Source organism: Cynocephalus volans, chromosome 11 (assembly GCF_027409185.1).
Source record: "Cynocephalus volans isolate mCynVol1 chromosome 11, mCynVol1.pri, whole genome shotgun sequence".
Classification (NCBI taxonomy): domain Eukaryota; kingdom Metazoa; phylum Chordata; class Mammalia; order Dermoptera; family Cynocephalidae; genus Cynocephalus; species Cynocephalus volans.
This window is the reverse complement of record NC_084470.1, coordinates 67,751,825-67,762,098: the sequence shown is the minus strand read 5'-3', so window position 1 is coordinate 67,762,098 and position 10,274 is coordinate 67,751,825.

The following is a 10,274-nucleotide window of genomic DNA, read 5'->3' as shown; positions in this document are numbered from 1 at the left end:
AGAGTGCCACACCATTACCTTTGCCATATTCTGTTGTTAGAGCAGGTCCACCCACACTCAGAGGGAGAGGACCACACCAGGTATGAACACAGGAGGTTGGAGTCACAGAAGGTTACCTCAGGGTCTGTCTACCACACCCATGCTCTTTCCACATCACCAGCTTCTCTTTTCTCCACCAATATCCTCACCCCCACCCTCTAGGAGAAAATTCCACTTCAACCTGGCTACTGCTAAGTTAGTTCCATGTTACAAGCACCCAGTCACATCCTGGACCAAGGAAAGGGGCCCCCATGGGACAGTGGCTCATGACATTTAAGAGACATTTGAACCCAACCTTTGGTACCACACCGTGCAAAGATCAGAGAGGGAGCAGAAATGGGCACGGCATAGTTATCAGTCTGGGAAACTTACCAGGAGGTTAGAAAGATGCACCTGTCAAGGGTTCTTTTGGTTGCAGGAGCCCTGGGTTAGGGGGGAGGAAAAGACAATTTATTGGTTCTTCTCTTGGAGCTGAAAGTCTAGGAGTAATGGCTTCGGGCAAGGCTGGATCCAGTGTCTTAAATGAGGTCTTCAGGACCTAGTTTCTCTCTCTTTCTCATGGCTCCACTTTCCTCTGGTTGACCCCATTCCTGGGCCAGTTCCACTCACAGAAACGCCCAGCAGCTGCAGGATTATATCATTCTTACAGCTAGAAGAGTGTGAAGGCTGGAGGGAGAAATAGGTATGGTGGAGGTGGCTTGTTGACAAGAAGTCGTGGGGAAAGAAATTGAAAGAGTAGATTGAAATGTAGAAGAGTTGAAATGCAGACAGAAAAGTTTAGCCTTTACTCTGTGGTCCAACATTTTCCAGTATGTACTTTTGTAGGTGTTAGATGAGCCAAGAGTTTCAGGTCCAACAGACCAGGTTAAGTCCAGTTAAACAGCTTCCTTCCCTGCAGAGCCTCTATGTGTTCACACTTCCAGCTGTGAATCTCCAAGAGGAGGCCTATGTGCTACAGCATTCTCTGAGGGGCGGCTCGCAACTCTACTCCTTGGCAAGTGCCACTGTGGGTCATAGAGAGGCACTGAAGGCAGTGGAGCAAGAGAGCAAGACAGCAAACGTGTTCTGGGAAGAAATCACAGAATGGAAGTGCCATAGGAGGCAATTGTATAATCATCCCTGTGAAGACTGATGACCGCCCAGGCCAGGGGGTCAGTGGCAGAAACAGGAATAAAGGTACACAGGAAACGGGTAGAGGAAAACACCTGGATTGTCTCAGAAAATGCTGCTCTTTTGGTGATGGTGACAGTGAAATTCAGTTTGGTTTTGGCTTTTCTACTGAAAGCAGGGGCAGCACAAAGACAAAGTGTGGGCCATGAAGTCCACAAACTTGGTTCTTGGCTCTACTGCTATGCTATTTGGGCAAGTTCCTGCACCCCTCTGAACCTTGCTTTCCCTGTTAAATGAGGATAGCAAACCCTCTCTCTCAGGATCCTTGTGAGCATCCCAAGATTAGAAAGAGAGAGAGGGTGCCCAGCTAGGAGCTGGACTTCTACTTACAGCCATGATGGGGAACCTGGTACCAGCCTAGTCCTACCTCAAAAACATGACACTGGACAAAATAAGAGACAACTGTTCTCAGACAGTGGAAATAGGCACTGCGACCTCTGAGAGAAGGAAAACTCACAAGGTGAGCCCCTCATCACCTGGCTCTCATCCTGGGACAATATCCCAAGCATGGTGCAGGACAATGGAGCCCAAACAGAGCACGACAGTCCCTCTGAGCTCAGGAGGCAGAGATCAGAGTTTGCAGCAACTAAACCAGAAGCAATCTGTGGGACAGGGCACTGGAGAGGAGGGAGTCGCACAGATAACAGGCCCCAAAACTCTGTGTGGTGGTCCCCCTTGATTCACAAGTCCTTGCCCAGGGGCTGGGATGTGCGAGCAAGAGGTGGGACTATCTGAGACTTACCAGAGAGCAGCTGTTATGGGGTTGAGAGTGAACTGAGATACTACAATTCAAGCAAAGCTGGGAGACATTGGAGAGACCTTCATCCCAGGCATCAAGCTGGGCCACCAGAAAGGGCAAGTCTTAGGAGTGAGAGCCATGCCCCGGGGTAAGGGCTACTCCAGACTTGCCCTAATAAAAAGCCTAAAACCAAATCCTTGGAGATCCTCAGAGGTAAAAGTTTGGAGGTGAGTCCTGCCAAGTTAGAGGGGATTGGGAAATAGCTTGGTCTTTGCACAAGACCTTCCTAACAAAGTACAAAATCAAGCTCATGGAACTTCAGAGGAATCACCTAGTAATTGTACTGCCTGCTGAAACAAAACACGCTTCAGAGCCTCTACAACACATCACACACACACAATATCCAGCATTCAGAACAATCAAAATTTTCTAGACATGCAGAAAAACAGAAAAATGTGACATTTAGTCAAAAACAAACAAACAAGCAAACAAAAAACAGTAGAAACTGACTCCAAGGTGATCCAGAGGTCAGAGATAGCAGATAAAGATCCTAAAGCACCTGCCCAATGTTTGGCACATAGAAATACCCAATAAATGCCAGCTGCTCATCTTCATTTGAGCAAAGTAATAATTTGTACCCAAAAGGCTTTGAAACACAAGGATTGATAAAGGAAAATGCACCCAGTCCTCAAATACTGAGTTCCTGCTGATTGACAGTACAGGGCCCAGAGAGTGGGTGAGGCTGCCACATGCAGTGATGAGAGAGACAAATCATGACCCTGCCACTAACTCACTGTGAGCCCCTCAATTCTCTGTGCCTCAGTTTCCCCATTTATGTAATGGGGAGGGCAGGCCCATCATCTAAAAGGGCCCTTTCTCTGCAGGATTCTGAGTCTGGCAAAGGAACTGTTTTCAGCCCAGTATACCCTCTGAGCTGGGGCCTGGGAGAACCGGTTGGAGAAGGAATTGGATCTACCTTTAATACCTTGGGATGTCACTCTCCCAGGTATAATAACGTTGGGCTGTGCGTAGAGCCTGAGCTCATTTTCTGAAGGAACCTTTCTTGAGAAATGTCTCCTAGCAACGAGCTCCACCAACAGTGCAACCTTCAGAGACCTCTGCAAACACACAAAGGCTTTTTGTAGCTTCCCTCTTCGAAAGCCCATGTCAAAACTGTTTACCAGCGTAGATGCTAATGTGAAGCATAGAGAGGCAGTGGGGAAGGCATTTAGTAGGGCAGGGGGTATTGTGAGGGTGTCCACCCACAGCCTCAACCTCCTTTCCTTCTGTGAAATTACAAGCAGTCTAGCTTCAGGACTCATAGTATGGCTTCAGACCTGAGCTCAAAACCTGATTCTTACTAGTTGGCTAACCTTGGGCAAGTTACTTAACGTCTCTGAGCCACAGTTTTCTCATCTGTAAAATGGGGATACTAAGATGAGAGCACTTCAAAAATCTTATGGAAAGATTCATAGTATCTTTTAATTCTATTTTTCCACAAACTTTTTGAAGTCCCCTTGCATGTAGGAGGTTGGTGCTCCCCGCAGATCCCCTTTACTGGTCCAGCACACCCATCCCCCAGTTGCTGTGAGTGTTGGCTGCTCTCAGCCGCACCCTTCTCAGAACAATTGCCCATGGCTGCTTGGAGGTGCCTCACCCAGGGGGAGTTAAGCCCATCTCTAGGGCTACTCCCTTCCCATTGTCCTATAGCCAATGACTAAGTGATAAGGGGTATAAAAGACCAGCCCTGTTGCCTCAAGGTGGGACAATGCTATGGTACCTTATACACACCAGACTCCCCATAGAATCCAGATGAAGCTAGATCTCAGCTGAACCCACATCTTTGCTTGACTTCTCCTGCTCCATCCTCTTCCCTCCCTTACTCCTTTACAGATTTCCCATGAGCACTCTCACTCACTGAGTCACTTGCATGAAGTCCCCACTTCAGGCTCTCCTAGGAAATACAAAGACAGGATAGTACGTATCTACCTCTCAGGTCACAGTGAGGATACAACAAAAGTATGCACATAAAGTATTCAGCTAATGCCTGGCACATAGTAGGTGCTCAATAAATGGACATCATTATCATCCTCCTTTTCATTATTATGGTATGATTAAAGACAGGTCTGGGATTAGAGAGGGTTCTAATGTGCACAAGAGCTGGAGACAGTCCTGGAATGGGGAAATAATTGTATTTAGACTGATTAATACAGTTGAACTGGGGTTATCAGCTTCTTTTGTTTCCTGAACTAACATTAACAAATTATTTTTTTGATTATAAAGTACAAAAAAAAGAAAAGAAAACAACTCAAGAAGTGCAGAGAACTACAAAAACAAATGAATAAATAAACAAATAAAATTCTCCACCAATTGAGTATAATCACTGAGGACATTTTGATTCATATCCTTCCAAACATTTCCCAAATAAATTCATATAATCTACATATATATATATGGACACACATATATACACATATCTACATACACAAATATGTACATGTAATGGATATAAATAACACTATATGTATCTATATAAATATAGAGATATAGATATGTAACACTAAATAGTCTAACACTGCATACAGAATAATACATATAGCCAATTCTGTAACCTGAGTTTTGTTTTGTGGGGTTTTTTTCACTTGATTTTCATATATAGGTAGTGGACATCTTACATGTTAGTAAGCACAGGTCTACGGCATCAATTTTGACCACAGATTGTTTGTAGAAAAACCAGTTTATTTAACTAGTCCCCTATCTCTGCACATTTACCTTATTGCCAATCTTTTTATTATTATGAACAGTGCTGGTTAATGCACATCTTTGACCATAAATCTTTGTGTATCTGTTGAATTATTTCCTTAAATTCCTAGAAATGGAATAGCTCAGGTATTGAAATGCACGGTTTGTAGGGCCTTTGACCACTCATTCCCCTGCAGGATGACTGTATTATGAACACTCCCTCCAGGAGTACACCAGAGTGCCCACTTTCCCACTCCTTCTCCAACACTGGGTATATTATGTTCTGATTTTTGCCACCCTGATAGGTGAAAGGTAATACTCCATTGTTGCTAGAACATGCAGTTTCTCTGGTTTCTGGGGAGGCCAATCATCCTTTCTTGTGACTGTGGGCCATTTGGATTTTGCCTGCTGAGAACTGCCCTTGTCTAGTCGTTGGCAAGACCCTGCCCGTTATCTCCTCTCTTGCCCCTTCCCTATCCTGAACCTCAGGCTCAGCAGTTCCCCTGGCGTGTTATTTCATAAGCTCTCAAAGCTCTGCTTCCTACAGGACTGGCTGCCTCTTCCCACCAGCCAGCCTGAGCTGAGATTAGTGGGGCTCCAGTTCCTTGACCTCTAGGTGCCCCTGTGCCAAGTGCTCTCTCCTGGCCCCATCCACAACCCTACACCACGGAGACTTTAGAAACCAGATCTGCTTAAAGAAGAAAAATCTCTTTTCTCCAAAATTCTAAACCCACCCAGAAAATACATTCCAGCAGTGATTATTAGCATGACTTGACGAATCTTTTCAGAAGAATTTACCAGAACATTCCTTTATAGTCCAGGGCTCCTGAGAGGTTTAAAATGAGATTGCACATTTACCAAGATCTATCACAGTTGGAAATATCCCAACTATTGACCTAGGAATTCCACTGGTAAGAATTTTCCCTCTGGGTGGGTGCACTTGCCCGTGTACAGCAACACATGTGCAAGGTATTCATTGAAACATTATTCATAACAGCAAGATAAATAGTAATGACCTAAATGGCCATCAGTAAGATCTGCAAAATAAGTTACAAATAACCTCTACCAGAAAACATTGTGCAAGCAGTAAAATAATGTGGTGAATCTGAGGGTGGAAGTGTGGAAAGATGCCTCTGCCACATCAAAAAGTGACAAAACAGTTGTAGAATGGCACATTTGGTGTGATCTCACTTGTACTTTTCAAAAGGATAGATCAGAATCAATCTGATGTTTATGGAAGTGGACACAATTCTTGGGTAGACACATAAGAAATGACTTACAATAATTTAATCTGGGAGGGGGATGTCGGGTTAAAGTATTTGGAGATTTTTAGGTTGCACTTTACACTCATCTGCATTGTTTAAATTATTACCACAAGTATGCTTTACCATTATGTAATGAAAAGAACTTGTTTAAAAATTTAAAAGTGAGCCTATGGTCAATACTAGTAACTGTGGTAATAATGTCATTATTACATAGCTAATTGAGTGCCAATTATGTGCTGGGCACTGTGTGTTCTCTCATTCAATCTGAAAACCAGTCCTAATTTGATACCCATTTATACATGAGGAAACTGAGTTTTAGGTTAAGAGACTGTTAGGGCCACATCTAATCACAAAAACCTGGCTCTTTCCAAAGGGCATGGTTATGGTGCCCAAAATGAGACCAGTGTGGGCTGTGTCAGGACCTGTATGGGTCCTTTAGTGGGTCCCTCAAGGTAGCTGGAAGCACCCAACTGTTGCCTGCCCTGTAATCTGTGCCTGTGACCTGTAACTTTTCTCCTTCTCCTGACCTGCCTCCTTAGAGGTGCACTATCCAATATGGTCTACTTTAATTAAAATTAAGTAAGACTCAAATTTCAGCTCCTCAGAAGCACTAGCCACATTTCAAGTGCTAAATAGCCACACGTGGCCAGTGGCTACCGTATTGTCAGCACAGATATAGGATATCTCCATCACCACAGGACATTCTATTGGGTAGCACTGCCTTGTCACAGCTTGAGAGCCAGACAGACCTGGGCTCAAAGCCTGCTTTATCACTTACTAACTGGGTGATCTCAGCAAGTCACTTAACCTTCCCGAGCCTCAATGTTCTCATCTGTAAAATGGGATGATGATATAGCTACCTCACTGGACTGTTGTGGGGATTAATTAAGATCATTCCCGTGTATGGTTAACTCAAAGCCTTTCATGTGAACAGCTGTCACTTAAAAGGTAGAGAGTAAAGCAGGACTCTGCACTCAGACAGTTTTGTGACCTTGAGCAGGTTACCTCACTGCTCTGAGCCCCTGCCTCCTTGTCTGCAAAATGGAGTAAATGTCACCTACCCTGAAAAGTAATTGTGAGGATTAGAGAGCATATAGTTGATGCTCTGGGACAGTGAAGTCCCTTTTACCCTTTCTGAAAGGGGCTTTCCTCTGTCAGGCAAAGCACTCTCACAAGACTCAGAAGTAAAACATTCCAGAAGAAGGAATCCAGAAGGCCAATGTATCAGTGAAAGATGGCTCAACCTCTAAAATAAAATCATCATGGGATGCTGTTTTGTCACCCATTTGATTGCTGGGGAGGGGGGAGTTTGAACTCTTCATTGAAAAATAACATACAAGAAAAGTACACCTACCCTAAGTATATCACTTAATAAATTTTGAGAAACTGAAATTATCTGTGTAATCACCATTCAGATCAAGGAACAAAACATCCACAGCACCCCAAAAGCCTTCCTTGTGCTCCTTTTCATCCACTCTTGCCCCCACAAGGGTAACCACTATCCATGCTTCTAACACCATAGATTAGTTTTCAGCAGACAAACTTAGATTTGTAACACCCAGTGTTAGTGACAGTGTAGGTACTGCAGTAATCTCAGACACGGCTGGCGGCTATGTGAAGTGGAACAGCCATTCTGGAGAGTAATTTGGCAACATCTGCTAAAATATAAAATTCATGTACTTCTTGGTCTAGCATTTCCACTTCCCAGTGTCTGCCCTAGAGAAATACTCACACGTGTGGGCAGAGGCAAGCACACGATGTTCAGAGCAGAATTATTTGTGATAGTGAAACTGGAAACAACCTAAATGTCCAACTAAAGCAGATCAGTTTAAAAGAAAAAATGATGTGGCATCACACTGTGTTATACACTGTGGCAGATCAAAAGAGTGAGGTGGGTCTACACATACTGACAGAAATATCTCCAAAACGTATTGCAGAGTTTAAAAAGCAAGCTGCAGAAAAATGACCAAAACACATAAAACATCAAAAACAGTGATGACTCTGGGAAGGAGGTGAGATTAGGGCTTAGCTGAGACCGTAAGGACAGTAAGGAAAAATGTTACTTTTTAAAATCTGTATGCAACTGGATTGTTCTAAATGTTTAAAGCAGCAATGGATTTATGTGTTACTTATATGAAATATTTTGCAAGCTTTTAAGGAAAACAAAAGAGCCCACTCCCCAGGTCCAGGTGTGAGGAGGAGGACTGCCACTCTGCCTCCCGGGTCGGGTGGATGGCTCCTCGCCCAGTGCCTCAGTGTGGGCTGCAGAAGGACAGTTCTCTGGGCCTCTGAGACCGGAGGGGCTGAATGAATGGAGGAGTAAGAAGACCCTGGAGACTGGAACTGCAGAGGCTTCCTTTGATGGGAGATGGTGCCCTCGTTACTGCACCTGAGCTGAGAACTCAACACCAGGGTGATGTAAGTGGACCCCTGAAAAGGAACAAGTCCCACAGTTTGGTGCCTGCTCCAAACACTACCCAGCACTTTAAAGGAAGGATTGCCAGTTTTGATTGTTTCCATCCCTGGGGGTAGAGGTTAGAGAAGTGGCAGGTGTCATGTCACACAACAGGGTGGCTTTGTGAGAGTAAGGTGCTAAAGCAGAGGCTCAGGGGGGGCCTTGTGACACCTGGTGGCTGTGGGTTTTGGGTGGGGGGGTGGGCAGCAGGCTGGGCTCTGCATTAAAAATATTTAACCTTTAAAAATTAGGTTGGTGGGGAGACTGGCCCAGCTGACTCCATGGAAAGTGACCTCTCTGGGCCTCAGTTTCTTCCTCTGTAAAATGGGGTGCAAGCTTTTGCCATCACACACACACACACACGCACACGCACATGCACACGCACACGCACACAGCTCCTAAGTCAGACTGTCTCAAGTCTACCTGCAAAGCTGCCACTTGCAAGGCCTTAGCTTCCTTTCTCAAGCATAAAACAGAAACTCAGTCTTCCTTAATATCAAAGGACTATTATGAAACTCAAATGAGACCACATCAGTAAAGTCTTATCACAGTGCTCAGTGCTAAGGTATACTCAATAAATATTTGCTACAATTAATAAGTTAATTTTTATTTACTAAGCACCTATGTGCCAAGGACTGTGCTGGGCATTGAAGACACATCCCTGAATAAGTCATAGTCCCTGTTCTCATAGTCCCTGTTCTACAATCTAATGGGGGGGGGGTTGTAAATAAAGACCCAGAAACATACTTCTCTCTGAGTCACTCCAGCTTTCAAGGACAAATACCCTGAGATCCTACCCTTATCTCTTCCAAGGTCAGAATTCAGGCTGTCCATTTTTGTCTAAGATGCAATTTTGCTAACATCTCCCTCTTCCCTCACAATCCAAGGCATCATGCAGAGAAGTGACCTCAATGTGTCAAAAAGAAAAATCTATGTTGTGAAGAAGACAGAAGCACAACATATAAATTGACACAATCACTGTTGGCAGCATCTACTATAGCTACACATTTGCCTACTTTATGACCCAGCAATTCCACTGCTGAGTATCTGCCCAAGAGAAGGGAGCACTCACAATTACCCAAAAGTTCACAGAAGGATGTTCACAGCAGATTTATTAGTGATAGCCAAAAACAGGAAACCACTCAAATGTTCAATCACAGGAGAATACATAACCAACCAATGATACGGCTGTAAAATGGAATACTACTCAGCAATAAAGAGGAATGAACATGAATGCAGGCAGCAACATTATGAATCTCAAACTGCTGAGTGAAAGAAGCCAGACCCAAAGGAGTACATTTTATGATTCCATTTATGAGAAGCTCTAGAACAAGAGAAATGAATCCATGATGACAGAGGCCAGAACAGTGCTTCTGGGAGAAGGCGGGCATTGACCAGGAAAGGACACAAGGGAGCCTTCTAGGGTGCAGGGAATGTTTTTTGTCTGGATCCTGGAGGTGGTTATGTGGGTGAACACATACATAAAAGTTCACCGAGCTGCACACTTCATGAATGTATGCTATACTTCAATTCTTTAAACGTTTAAAAACAAACAAAGCAAGGTCCCTAAGTGTTACCTGGTACATGGGAAGACAGTGGTAGATGCATGTTGGGCCCATGGTCCCCCTGACACTTTTCAAATTGAGGCATCAGCCTCTGGGGAAGCAATGGACCACCTGGAGAGGAGGAGACTTTGGGGATGGGATCATTGAGGTCACCAGTGACCAACCCCCAGAGGGTTTCCTCAACAATCAGGGCATGAAAAGGAGGCAGATGGTGGCCACAGGAAGGATGGGAGAAATACAAATGTCTTTGGCTTCAGCCAAGATTGAGCTGTGTTCAACCACATTTGACTACAATGTAC